Source organism: Artemia franciscana, chromosome 2, assembly GCF_032884065.1.
Source record: "Artemia franciscana chromosome 2, ASM3288406v1, whole genome shotgun sequence".
Lineage (NCBI taxonomy): Eukaryota > Metazoa > Arthropoda > Branchiopoda > Anostraca > Artemiidae > Artemia > Artemia franciscana.
In genome coordinates this window covers 12,325,284-12,337,909 of record NC_088864.1, presented here as the reverse complement: position 1 = coordinate 12,337,909, position 12,626 = coordinate 12,325,284, and the positions used below count along the sequence as shown (strand labels likewise).

The window sequence follows — 12,626 nt, the reverse complement described above, 5'->3', positions numbered from 1 at the left end:
CTTCTCTCAGCTAAACTAAACACTTGCTCTTAATCTATAAAACTGAGGAGTAACGGAGTCTGACGACTCAGGCACTTCTCAATTATAATCTAAGAGGGAAAATTTGGCCGACACATTCTCTACTCTTCTACCCTTCTTAAGACCACGCTGTTCTTCTCTTAAAGCCTTATATATATATATATATATATATATATATATATATATATATATATATATATATATATATATATATATATATATATATATATATATATATCATTTCTAAGTCTAAAAAGTACCATCATACAATCTTACTCGGTTCCTAAAGAAACCAAGCTAATGCCTTTATAATTACCACACTCAACCTTCTCACCTTTCTTATGAAAGGGCTTGATTGGAGTTTTCCTAAAATCGCTAGGTACTTCCTCCTTTTCAAAAATGACATTCATAATCTCCAGCAACTTATCTCTAACTTCACAATCGCCATATTTAAAATGCTCATTTACCACACTACCAGCACCTGAGGCCTTATAATTTTTTAATCATTTTAGTACGGTCACTAATTCTTCTTCACAGAACAAATCTTCCTTCACGTCCGAAGTACCACAAACATTTTCACTCTTTTCTATATCTTTTCCCGTAACTCTATCTCGGTTTAGCACGTTCTCAAAATGCTATTCCCATTTCTCTTTAACTCTTTTTATCACTGATTGTGGCCCCGTTCTTATCGTTAACTGGGACAAGTCCAGATTGACTGCTCCCTCTCAGTTTATTAACATGGAAGTATAATGTTTTACTCGATGCAGCTTCAAGATCTTCCACAATCGTACCCATTGTCTCCACTTTACACCTCCTTAATTCATATTTTCTTCTCCGCTTTCTTTACATTCCTCTTATTTTTGTATGATGATATGATCTATCACTCAAATAATTTTTGCAGGAGTCCCTCCTTCTCTCTATTAAACATAAAGCACTTTCACTAATATTACTAGCTGCGTTTCTAACTTTCTTCCCTAAGACACCATCAGGGACATCGCAAACTATTTTTCTACAATTATTCTATCCATCTTCTACATTGTCAAATTTGAACTCTCCAGTTGAGTATTCAGCTGTTACTGGAAAGTTTCTCTCAAATTCTTGTCCTGGAGGCTACCAACTTCATGGCTTCCCGGAAGGTAGTTAGCCTTCTTAAACTTCAGCTTTAAAGTAACCCTATATACTACTAGATGGTGATCTTTACTTTAAACACCACTCCTATAAACTCTTGTTACTTGTATTGATCCTGCCAGTCTTCAGTTTACAACAACATAATAAGGTTAGCTTTCTTACCATCATGTGAATACCATGTTAACATATGTGCCCTTTTATGACCAAATACTATATTGGTTATAATTCTATTATTATGACTACAAAATTGAGCAGTCTGTAACCATTACTGTTTTCTTTTACTACACCAAATTTACTAAGGCTAGGATAATAGTTATCCCTATTTCTACCTACTTGGTCATTAAAATCCCCTAGTAAAAATAGCATATTCCTACCTGGGAGCCTGTCTATTTTTCCTGTAGCTCTAAGTAATATTCGTCTGAGTCACTATTATCTCATCAGTCGGTTCTAGAGGGGAATATACTACTATGACTGTGATCCTTCACTTTTTAGTCATAAAATGAGCGACTAGAATTCTATTATTAATACCTTGCCAGCCTAAACAAGACATAGCAGCTTCTTTATTCATCATAAGCCCTACTCCCTGCCTATGCAACTCATCATTCCTGCCAGAGTAAATGTCTTCCTGTATCACCTAATTTCATCCTTTTCACCCCTGGGAAACAATTACCAACTATATAATTGCATTATTGCGCCATTATTCTTCCTTCTAATGAACATCGGTCCTTTTGACCAGACTTATGCCCTCTGGGAACTAAAATTGGAAAAGCAGCCTTTTAGTCTGGGTACCCAAGAAACACAGAGGAAGCTAAGATCGGTATTACAGCTCGCTAATTTAAATACCCTAGGTAAATGAAAAAATTTATATAGATGGCGAGTTAATATTACAATTCGAATGAGTCTTTCTACTTTTTCTTTAAAAAAAAAAAAAAAAAAAAAAATGCAGATTACTGTGAATGCTTCAAATAATATTGTACTTATGAATAATGAAAACTGATATTTTAGTACTCAATAAAATATTTCTCATAACTAGTTTGGGCAGAAACGAAAACTAGATCTACACCCGAAACTGCGAAGGATTGATTTGTAAATGCTATAAGGTACGAAGATGATTCCTTAGGTGCGGTGAGTTGAAATGCTGTTGTTTGAGGAGGGGCTGTGTGTAGTTTTGTCTGTGTTTATCCTGTAGGTTAGGGCTCTGAATACTTTGTTTTTCAAAACACTTTCTAATTCTTTTTGCTTTCAATTTTTGGTTCTCGGGGAGTTATTAAACAAACAAATATTAAAAATGGGTCATGTTTTTGAATAAGCCAGTAAAGACTAAGAAAATAAAAAATAAAAATAGAACAAAAAACAAATTTAATAAAAAAATAATAATAAAAGTCCGAATATCGGCTTCACTTTCGAAGCCGTTATCTATTCATTCAGAATCTTTCAGATTAGAAGGAGAAATATTCGAATTTTTATTATTATTTTTGTACTGAATTTTTTTTTCTACATTAAAAAAAAAATCACCCGTTTTAATTCATTTTTGCTTCAATTGTTTCAACCGCCGAGAACCTGTTCCTTCACTATTTCTTACTGACTTTGCTCAAAAAGGTACCGTCATGCCATCTATTTAAATTTCATTTTTTTGTTAGGTCGTGCTTTCAATCAGTAATGACAGAAATATAGTAATTTAAGGTGGATCTCCGAGGTTTGAAGCCAATGCTATTTTCCTATAGCGGTGAAATGCGTATTAACAGCAGACACGAGCAGATTCTTTGATGAAAAAATTATTGTGGCTTCATTGAAAGCTTTAACATGAATAGGCCGAACAAATTCGCATTTTTATTCTTTAGAGCTTCATAAAAAATTAATTAGTGGGGACACCTCTAATTTTTAAAAGTAGTAATAAAATTACTTTTAGAAGATGTAGAGAATTGTAAAGTAGCCTCTCGATTTGCCACAAGATTTCAAAATTTTTGGCCGGGAATTTTTTTTTTTATTATCATCAGTTTCCTTTAAAATTTGCTATTTAAGATATCCTTCCTTTACTATTTAAAAGAGTTGTACTAATTATACAGCCTTGATTTTTGTGTCATTTTGTAGATCTTATACTGATTAATAATCCCAAAGATTCTTAAGTTTGTAGTTATAAGAGATGATTTTTAGCAATAATTCTTAGTATTCAAGATTTTCTCCTTTCTCATTGGCTTAAGCACTCCTTAAGGGGTTTGCCAGAATATCATTAAGAATGTTGACATCTCCTTATTATTACGACCAGATTTAAAAGGAAGTTGAAAACATGTAAAATTGGCAACAACACCTTGAGGCAATATCATTTTTAACACCTCATACGAATGGGAATTTGTTAGGTTACACAGCTGTTACAAAGCAGATAAAATTATTGGCCTTTAAAAGTAAAGAAACACCGATTGTAGGCCTATAAAATGTATGAACATTATTTTTAAAAAGAACATCATTCTTAAAAACATATCATTTTAAACATTATTGGCCTTTAAAAGTAAAGAAACACCGATTGTAGACCTATAAAATGTATGAACATTATTTTTAAAAAGAACATTATTCTTAAAAACATATCATTTTAAACATTATTGGCCTTTAAAAGTAAAGAAACACCGATTGTAGACCTATAAAATGTATGAACATTATTTTTAAAAAGAACATTATTCTTAAAAACAAATCATTTTAAACATTATTGGCCTTTAAAAGTAAAGAAACACCGATTGTAGACCTATAAAATGTATGAACGTTATTTTTAAAAAGAACTTTATTCTTAAAAAGAACATTATTCTTAAAAACACATCATTTTAAACATTATTGGCCTTGAAAAGTAAAGAAACACCGATTGTACGCCTATAAAGTGTATGTACTTTATTTTTAAAAAGAACAATATTCTTAAAGACACATTATTTTAAACATTATTGGCCTTTAAAAGTAAAGAAACACTGATTGTAGGCCTTTAAAATGTATGAACATTATTTTTAAAAAGAAAGTTATTCTTAAAAAGAACATTATTCTTAAAAACACATTATTTTAAACATTATCGGCCTTTAAAGGTAAAGAAATAGCGATTTTAGGCCTATAAAATGTATGAATATTATTTAAAAAAAAGAACGTTATTCTTTAAAACACATTATTTTAAACATTATTGGCTCTTAAAAGTAAAGAAACGCCTATAAAATATACGAACATTATTTTTTTTTATCTAAAGTTGTAGGATATTCGTCCATTTTAGTTCCACGGGATCTCATTTTATTCCCAATAGTGCCGTATCTTAGAATATTTTGGTTTTTCCCCAACATCTCATATAGTTGACGATTTATAGGCTCGTTCATAAATGACTGATTACCCCGGTTTGGAACCGCGGTAATCATATACTTTGCTTTACGGAGTTAAAGTCATATGTTCCTGAAGGTACATAATAAACATTGGGCAATCTTGCCCTGGGGTCATAAATACAGGTAAGGAAGGAAGGAAACCTCTTAGGGGTATTTAATAAATTTTTGGATCTACTTATATTTATATACTATTCGTCAAAAACAAGACCTAAGAGCTCATATGGCACTTGTGACGAGCTCAAGAGGAGCCAAGAGCCAAGAGCTCATGTGATATGAGCTCTAGTAAAATTCTAAGAATCAATAGCTTGCTTTAAGAGAAAAATCAAAGGCTTAATGCCGGTCGGGATTTAAAACAAGAGCTCTGAGACACGAGTTCCTTCTAAATATCAAAATTCATTAAGATCCGATCGCCCATTTGTAAGTTAAAAATACCTCAATTTTTCTAATTTTTCCTCTCCCTTCAGCCCCCAAGATGGTCAAATCGGGGAAAACAACTGTAAAGAGTCAATTAGTGCAGCTCCCTGACATGCCTACCAATTTTCATCGTCCTAGCACGTCCGGAAGCGCCAAAATCACCAAAGCACTGAACCACACCACCTAAGTCCCCCAAGGAAAGCGGATCCAGTCCGGTTACGTCAATTACGTATCTACGGCGTTTATAAGCGTTTTCCAAGTTTTCTGGTTTCCCCCTCCAACTCCCCCCCCCCCCAATGTCAATAGATCTGGTCGGTATTTAAAAGAAGAGCTTTGAGACATGAGTTTTTCTTAATTATCAGATTTTATTAAGATCCGGTCACCCATTCTTAAGTTAAAAACACTTCAATTTTTCTAATTTTTCCAAATTAACAACTTCTAGCTCCCCCAAAGAGAACGGATCCATACCAATAATGTCAATCTCGTATCTAAAGCTTGTGCTTATTCTTCCCATCAAGTTTCATTCCGATCTCTCCACTCTAAGCGTTTTCCAAGATTTCCGGTTTCCAAGGTTTCTGTTTTTCCCTCCAACCCTCTATATCCTTGGATCCAATTCGAATTGAAAATGGATTATCTGAGACATAAGATTCTTCTATATATTAAGTTTCATTAAGATCCTATCACCCATTTGTAAGATACCTCGATTTTCACGTTTTCCAAGAATTCCGGTTTCCCCCTCCAGCTCCCTTCAATGTCATCGGATCTGGTCGGGATTTTAAATGAGAGTTTTAAAGCACAAGATCCTTCTAGATATAAAATTTCATTAAGATCTGAACACCCGTTCGGAAGTTACAAATACCTCATTTTTTATAATTTTACCGAATTACTCCCCCCCCCCCACTCCACCAAAGAGAGCAGATCCGAGCCGGTTATGTCAGTCACCTATCTTGGACGTGTGCTTATTCGTTCCACCAAGTTTCATCCTGATCTCTCCACTTTAAGCGTTTTCCAATATTTGCCCCCCCCCCTAATGACACTGGATCTGGTAGGGATTTAAAATGGGAGATCTGGGTTTCAAGGTCCTTCTAAATATGAAATTTCATTAAGGTACGATCGCTCTTTCATAAGTTAAAACACCTAATTTTGTGTATTTTTTTTAGAATTAACCCTCCCCCTCTCCCCAACTCCCCTAAAGAGAGCAGATCCGTTCCGGCTATGTCAATCCCGTTTCTAGGACTTGTGCTTATTTTTACCATCAAGTTTCATCACGACCCCTATACTCTAAGCGTTTTCTGAGACATGCTATCCTTGGAAATATCAAATTTCAATAAGGTCCAATCTCTCCTTCGTAAGTTGAAAATACCTTATTTTTTTTATTTTTCAGAATTAACCCTCCTCCTCCCAACTCTCCCGAAGAGAGCAGATCCGTTCCAGTTGCGTCAATCTCATATCTAGGACTTACGATGGTTTTTACCACCAAGTTTCATTCCGATCCCCCCACTCTATGCGTTTCCCATAATTTTTGGTTCCCCCTTCCAGTTTCCCCCCAATATCACCGGATCCGTTCGGAATTTAAAATAAGAGCTATGAGACACGATATCCTTCCAAACATCAAATTTCATTGATATCTGATGACCCTTTCCTAAGTTAAAAATACCTCATTTTTTCTAATTTGTCGGAATTAACCCTTCCCCCCCAACTCCCTCAAAGAGAGTGGATCCGTCCAGTTACGTCAATCACGTATCTACGATATTTGCTTATTCTACCCACCAAGTTTTATCCCGATATCTTCACTCTAATCATTTTCCAAGATTTTTGGTTTCCCCCTCCGCCTCTGGCCACTGTCACCAGATCTTGTCAGGGTTTGTAACAAGAGTGCTGAAGCACAAGATCCTTCTAAATATAAAGTTTCATTAAGATCTTATCACCCGTCCATAAATTACAAATACCTCATTTTTCTAATTTTTCCAAGTTACCCTCCCCCCAACTCTCCCAAAGAGTGCGGATCTGGTCCAGTTACGGCGGTTACGTATCTTGGATGTGTGCTTATTCTTCCCACCAAATTTCATCCTGACCTCTTCACTCTGAGCGTTTTTCAAGATTTCTGGTCCCGCCCCCACAACTCCCCCCAATGAAACTGGATTCAGTCAGATCTAAAATAAAAGATCTGAGTTGCAAGATCCTTCTAAATATGAGATTTCATTAAGATTCGATCACTCCTTCGTAACTTAAAAATACCTCATTTTTTCGAATTAACCGTCCCTCCACTCCCCCCTACAGACGGTCGAGTCGGATAAATGATTATTTCTAATTTAATCTTGTCAGGTACAGATTTTTCTCATTTTTCACAATTAACCCCCCTCCCTACTTCTCCAAAGAGAGCGGACCCATTCCGAATATGTCAATCACGTATCTAGGATTTGTTCTCATTTTTTCCACCAAGTTTCAAACCGGTCTTTTTTTCTGAATTAACCGTCTCCCCACTCCCCACAGATGATCGAATTGGGAAAATGACTATTTCTAATTTAATCTAGTCAGGTTCCTGATACGCCTGCCAAATTTCATCGTCCTAGCTTATCTGGAAGTGACTAAACTAGCAAAACAGGGAAAGACAGACAGACAGACTGACAGAATTTACGATCACTATATGTCACTTTGTAAATACAAAGTGCCACAAAAACTTACTAATACCACAGAAATTTACGAAACTTTTTCTAAGACCTTTTAAGCCCTGGAAGCAAGAGATAAATTAGGGTCTAACTCGGTGTCTTCAAGTATCGCCCTGATTTACGAACAATTAGCTACAACTGAAGCCCAGCTGGAGAAAATAAGAAGTCATCTGCTGGAAAATATAACCAATCAAACAGTTGCGTGGTAACGAACTGTAGTAAGGAGCGACCCGGCTCAATAGTAACCGAAACTCTAAAAAATGGAATTTTGATACCAATAGTTACATCGAAAGAATCGCATTTTAATGCTGATTTTAAATATATAAGTTTCATCAAGACCAGTTATACCCATCGAAAGTTACGAGCCTGAGAAAATTTGCCTCATTTTAGAAAATAGGGGGAAACACCCCCTAAAAGTCATACAATCTTAACACCATCAGATTCAGCGTATCAAAGAACCATAGAGTAGAAGTTTCAAGCTCCTATCTACAAAAATGTGAAATTTCGCATTTTTTTGCCAGAAGACAGATCACGGATGCGTGTTTATTTGTTTTGTTTTTTTTTGTTTGTTTTTCCTTTTTTTTTTCCAAGGGTGATCTTATCGACTGAGTGGTCCTAGAATGTCGCAAGAAGGCTAATTCTTATGGAAATTAAAAGTTCTAGTGCCCTTTTTAAGTGACCAAAAAAATTGGAGGGCACCTACTCCCCCTCCCACACTCATTTTTTCCCAAAAGTCACCGGATCAAAATTCTGCGATAGCCATTCTATTCACCATCGTCGAAAAACCTAATAACTATGTATTTAGGGACGTCTCACTCCCCCGCAGTCCCCGTGGGAGGGGCTGCAAGTCACAAACTTTGACCTGTGTTTACATATAGCAATGGTTACTGGGAAGTGTACAGATATTTTCAGGGGGATTTTTTTTGGTTTAGGGGGGATTTGAGGGGGGAGGGTTACATGGGAGGATATTTCCATGGAGAAACCTCTCATGGGGGAAGTGAATTTCAATTAAGGTGGCGCAGGATTTTCGAGCATTATTTGAAAAAACAATGAAAAAATAAATATGAAAAGTTTGTTTCTACTCAAAGTAAGGAGCAACATTAAAACTTAAAACGAACAAAAATTATTATGCATATCAGGGGTTTACCTTCTCGTTATACCTCACTCTTTACGCTAAAGTATTTTTAGTAATTTCAACTATTTATTCTACGGTCTTTGTGATTCAGAGGTCATTCTTAAGGAATTGGGACAAAATCTGAGCTTTAATGTAAAGAGCGAGGTATCGACCAGGGTTGAACCCCCTCATATACGCAATAAAAACATACGGATATAGAAGTTCGTTACGTAAGTTCATTCGTAAGTACGTATGTTTTTTGCCAATGAAAACGTTTGTAAAAAATTAAAAGCTTTTTTAAGTGATCAAAAACTTGGAGTGCAACTAGGCCTCCTCCCTCGCTCCTTTTTCTCAAAATATTCCGATTAATTGCAATTAATTCATATGCAAATTTCGCTTTAATTATTATGTGCGGAGAGCCAAGATCAAAACATGCATTAATTCAAAAACGTCCAGAAATTAAATAAAAAAAACAAGCTTTTTTAAATGAAAGTAAGGAGCAACATTAAAGCTTAAAACGAACAGAAATTACTCCGCATATGAAAGGGGCTTTCCCTCCTCAACGCCCCACTCTTTACGCTAAAGTTTCTTACTGTTTTAAAAATAAAGTTAATAGAAAGAGTCAAACTTTAGCGTAAAGAGCGGGGCGTTAGGAGGAAAAGCCTCTATCATATACGGAGTAATTTCTGTTCGTTTTAAGTTTTAATGTTGCTCCTTACTTTCATTTACTTTCAGTTACTGAAAAGTTCAATGATCCAAATTCACTGAAAAAAGAAGGTACTAAACTGATAATCAGCCAGGTTTATGATTCAACCACGCTCGAGTTTAATCCATAGTTTGCAAAAATTGAGCAGGCTCTACTAGGTAGTCTGAGATTTCAAACTGAAAATTTGTAGGAGAGAATTGGTCGAATAGAAAAAAAGCTTGATAATTATGATCAAGAGTCCATGCTTGTTAGCCTTGTATTTCATGGGTTAAAGTAGTTACCTGGTGTAGAAACTCATACGACGATATCTAATGTTATAAATAGCAAAATGTCTGTGCTGGGCCCTTTACTTTATTTAGTTTACGTGAACATGATGCACGTTTATCTAAAGGATACAAATATTACTAACATTATTTCTAACAAAATTTGCAAAATCTGCAGATAATTTAATAGCTAAAGCTCATATTACTCTCAAAAGATTAGAGATGTTTACAAGTTTAAGTTTGCTGTGTGTGAAAGTAAAGAAAAAATTTTACTGACATTCTGTGGAGTGGGTGATTCTGTTGATGTATTCAGTAAAGTTCTATTTGGTGAAAAACCTATTTTACAAGCTATATCACTGCGGTACCTCGGCTTCCATATTGATTCTAATCTATCGTAGAAGCATCATAGCGACATTATCTCCACCAAAGTTGCACTTGGAGTTGGCATCCTCAAAAGATTGAAGCATATTGTGCCGGAACATACTCTTCGCACGATATATTTTGCAATAATCTACCCATATATCATACGGATGTTTAGTCTGGAGAAGCAATTTTTATGTTAATTACAAGCTAAATGGTTTTCTCATAGTTTTGATCGGACGATTTCGCTAAAAAAAAGAGGATGGGAGAGGAGGCCTAGTTACCTCCCAATTTTTGGTTACTTAAAAATACAACTAGATTTGTTTTATTTTTTTACAAACGTTTTTGTTAGTAATATACATTCGTACCTTACGAATTAGCTTATGCAACGAACTTATATAATTGTATATTTTTATTGTGAGGGCGTTTGCCCCCTCGTCAATACCTCGTTCTTTACAATAAAGCTTGAATTTTGTCCCAAATCTTTCAGAATGACCCTTGAATAACAAAGGCCGTAGAATAACTAGTTAGAGTTATATAAAATACTTTAGCGTAAAGAGCAAGGTATTGTGGAAGAGATGAACCCCCTTATATAAGTAATATTTTATGTTCGTTTTAAGTTTTAATGTTGATCATTACTTCCAGTTGAAAAAAAAATAATTTTCTCATTGTCTTTTTGTAAATGATGCTAGAAAATCCTACGACCCCTTCATGGAAATTCTCTTCCCTCATGAAAAATTCCGGCATGGAAAGATCCTCCCACTCAACTTGCCCCCCCAACCCACCCTAAACCCAACACAAAAAAAGTCCCCCCGAAACGTCTGTACACTTCATAATTAACAACTATTATGTGTTAACAATGGTCAAAGTTTATAAGTTGCCGCCCCTCCCCCGGGAACTGTGGTGGATTTAGTCATCCCTAAAGACATAGTTATTAGGTTTTTGACTAAGTTAAACACAATGGCTATCTCAAAATTTTGATCCGGTGACCTTGGAGAAAAATGTGTGTTGGAGGGGGTCTCGGTGCCCTCCGATTTTTTGGTCACTTAAAAAGGACACTATAACTTTTAATTTACGTTAGAATGAACCATCTTGCGACATTCTAGGACAACTAGGTCGATACGATCACCCCTGAGGAAAAAAACAAAAAAAAAAAACAAAAAAATACGCACCCGTTATCAAAAATACAAAATTCCACCATTTTTATGATAGGGGCTTGAAACTTCTACAGTAGGTTTCTCGGATATGCTGACTCTGATGGTGTGATTTTTTTAAGATTTTGTGACTTTTAGAGGGTATTTCCGCCTATTTTCTAAAATAAGGCACATTTTCTCAGGCTCGTAACTTTTGACCGGTAAGACTACACTTGATGAAACTTATATATTTAAAATTAGCATTAAAATGCAATTCTTTTGATGTAACTATTTGTATCAAAACTTTGTTTTTTAGAGTTTTGGTCACTATTGAGCCTAGTCGCTTCTTACTACAGTTTGTTACCACGAACTGTTTGAAATAGTAACTTGTAAATGAATAAAAGTAATACATTCTACTATAACGTTGAGATAGAACTTACTAATGTCTCAGGTTTTCCCGTCCCTTTTTTGTTTTTGTATTTTTTTTTCTGCCCATCGTGAAAATTCAAATGCTAAACTGTTATCTGACTTGTAATCAACCAAATTCAAATGGTCAGCTGTTACCAATTAGACATGTGAAAAATCTAAATTCCCTTTAAATCCGGTCTTAATGTTCAGGGAAAGTCAACAGTCTTTAGATATTCTGATACAACCCTCAAGGAGCAATTAAGCCAATGAGAAAGGAGGAAATCTCGTAACGTATTTCAATGTTATTGGAAATAGAATTTGCTTTCAACCTAGGAGATTGACCTTAACAATAAAACCAAAGTTATTTACTTGACTGATTTTTGTAAGAATTTGTTGAGTTTAAGATTTAATGAGATTGGAAATTCCCAAAATGAACTACTCCAAGGACTAAGGTTGTCTACTATCATCGGCTGTAGCTTAAGTTGTTTTTAAGATTTAAATAGAAATGCTTCATATGTTTCTGTTTTTAAACATCATTGTACTGTCTTCTTGTTTATTAGGGGGTATCTTGCCCATCTGATTCTCCTGCTGACACCCATGTGTCCTTCCTTCAAGAAAAGATAATTGTTTAGCCTAGTAGTAGAGATAAGAGCTTGAAAACACCTATCACATATAGGTGGGTAAAGTAATAATTTTTACTATGGAGGCGGTTCATATGAATCAATGTTGGCAGAAATATAATCATTCGAAAACGAAACTAAAGTTCATTACTTGAATGATGTTTATGACAAATTATTGAGGTTAAGACTGAATGAGATTGGTAATTCTCGAAATGAATTACTCCTAGGATTTTACTTTGTCTGCCCTTCTAGTATCATCAGTTGCACCTTAAGACCCTTCAGGAAAATCATTTGCAAAACAAAAGAAGCTAAAGAAAAGAACTGTCTAATAATTACAGTTGCGTGGGTTTGAAAAATCAGATTGCAATGCTTGGATGAGCAAGTGATTATGCAGCTGAAAAAAGTACACTACTGAAGAAAAGGAAATGAAATTAATTAAGAAACCAGTA

At 35.0% G+C, this 12,626-nt stretch overlaps 1 protein-coding gene and 1 long non-coding RNA gene across 7 annotated transcripts in view; one reads left to right on the top strand and one right to left on the bottom strand.

Moving 5' to 3' along the window:
* The window catches only part of LOC136037337 (protein unc-13 homolog 4B-like), a 140,431-nt gene that overhangs the window by 53,092 nt on the left and 74,713 nt on the right, over positions 1-12,626 (top strand). The gene's annotated exons all lie outside the window — the stretch shown is intronic.
* The window catches only part of LOC136037361 (uncharacterized), a 56,616-nt gene that overhangs the window by 34,751 nt on the left and 9,239 nt on the right, over positions 1-12,626 (bottom strand). The gene's annotated exons all lie outside the window — the stretch shown is intronic.